Consider the following 2,289-nt stretch of genomic DNA (forward strand, 5'->3'; position numbering starts at 1 on the left):
GGGAAGACAAGCAGACAAACGTCAGTGTGCTGGAAGAAGCAAAGACCACCAGCATTGAAGCGATGGTCCTCCAACATCAACTCCGCTGGGCCGGCCACGTTGTCCGGATGCCTGACCACCGTCTCCCAAAGCAGTTGCTCTACTCCGAACTTAAGAACGGAAAACGGAACGTTGGTGGACAGGAAAAGAGATTTAAAGATGGGCTCAAAGCCAACCTTAAAAACTCTGGCATAGACACTGAGAACTGGGAAGCCCTGGCCCTTGAGCGCTCCAGCTGGAGGACAGCTGTGACCAGCAGTGCTGCAGAATTTGAGGAGGCACGAGTGGAGGGTGAAAAAGAGAAACGTGCCAGGAGGAAGGCGCATCAAGCCAACCCCGACCGGGACCGCCTTCCACCTGGAAACCAATGCCCTCACTGCGGAAGAAGATGCAGAGCAAGAATAGGGCTCCACAGCCACATACGGACCCACAAGGAAATCCATAATGGAAGACCATCTTACTCGTCCAAAGAGGGATCGCCTAAGTAAGTAAGGTCTTCCAGCATGGTACTGTGATCAATTTCCATTGGAAGGTCATGCCAGAGGTTCTAAAATTCATAGAGAGAATGCGTATCCATAATGGTAAAATGAATGGTAGGTTGAAAATGGGAATGCGTACAGGCATTCCTTGAGGTATGCCTGAAATCAAGAGAAGTGATATTTCACATGGTGAAGCAGTGAGCACAGAATGCTCCCTTTTGCACCAATCCAAAGTTGAGCCTATTTCTCTCATGGCTGAGCAGACAAAGTGAGCAAAGAGGAGAGATAAGGCAGGAACAAAACAATGAGGCACAACATCAGCAGTGTAACAAGCCATGTGTGACTTCCTTACTCTGATGGCACTTCTCTTGAGGGATGAGGCAGTGAAGCATATTTGGCTTGCAGAAGATCCTGGGTCCTATTCCTGGCTTGCTTGCATGCACCTTGTTTCCAACCTCTTCTATGCCTGATCTCTCTTGCTCCATGGGATGAGGGGCTGATGAGCAGGAGTCTAACAAAGGGCCAGACCCCAGGAAATGGGCTAAGAGGTTGTAATGGGAAGGCACTTGTGGAAGGCTGGTCCAAGGGAGAGAATGATATAATTTGAAGTCAAGCGGGAGCAGAGGGTTGAAGTCAATATGCACACCTCTACTAGTACACATAACAGAATCTATGACACAGAAAAGTAATGCATACACTGAGGCAAATATTCCTTCTGGAGTTTGTTGTAGACACTACTGATGCCTGAGAAAAAGCCACAAATGGTGCCTCAACTTCCTCAACCCAATAAAATAACACTATGTAACACAATTTTTGTTCCTGGGTTATACATGCTATTTCCTAATTGTTTCTATCATGAAAACATGGAAAAAACTTTATTAAACTTCACAAACTTTGTTTTTGTGGGACATCCTGCAGCATATTTTGCAATGGTTTTTCAATGAATATTTCATAAAGTCTCAACCCATTCAACCCTGTGCCAGCAGGACTAAAGACCGACAGGTCACAGGTTCGAATCCAGGGAGAGGTGGATGAGCTCCCTCTATCAGCTCCAGCTCCTCATGCGGGGACATGAGAGAAGCCTTCTACAAAGATGATAAAAACATCAAATTATCTGGACGTCCCCTGGGCAACGTCCTTGCAGACGGCCAGTTCTCTCATACCAGAAGCAACTTGCAGTTTCTCAAGTCACTCCTGACACGACAAAACACACACACACACACACCCAAAAAAAACAACAACAAACCTATTCAACACAGTTTTTGGCAGCCACAAAAATGAAGTTTCCAGAATATAACAACTACTTTCAAAGCACACCCCACATAATTAATCAGAAAATAAGACGTTCAAGCAAGAACAGAAAAGCAAGAATTGAATCATAAGAGTTGGAAGAGATCCCTAGGACCATCAAGTCCAACCCCATTCTGATTGTTCAGGAATACACAATGACAGCTGGCCTTTTGAGAAAAACACTCCACTCTACTTTGAGGCACTATTGAACAACTCTTGCCATCAGAAAGCTTTTTTTTTTTTTTTTTTTTTTTTTTTACTAATCTTCAAGAGGAATCTCTTTTCCTGTAGTTTGCATCCATCACTCTGAGTTCTTGTCTTTGGAGCAGCAGAAAACAAGTTTGATATGACATACTTTATTCCAGTCTGTAATAACCAAAGTCAAGCAAGTTGTTTTAGCTCATGACACAGGAAAATTCCATTAGTACTTCTCTCCATCTCTGGCAGTAAAAATGTGATAATAACAAATAAAATTACTAAC

The sequence above is a fragment of the Anolis sagrei genome, chromosome 2, assembly GCF_037176765.1.
Source record: "Anolis sagrei isolate rAnoSag1 chromosome 2, rAnoSag1.mat, whole genome shotgun sequence".
NCBI classification, from domain to species: domain Eukaryota; kingdom Metazoa; phylum Chordata; class Lepidosauria; order Squamata; family Dactyloidae; genus Anolis; species Anolis sagrei.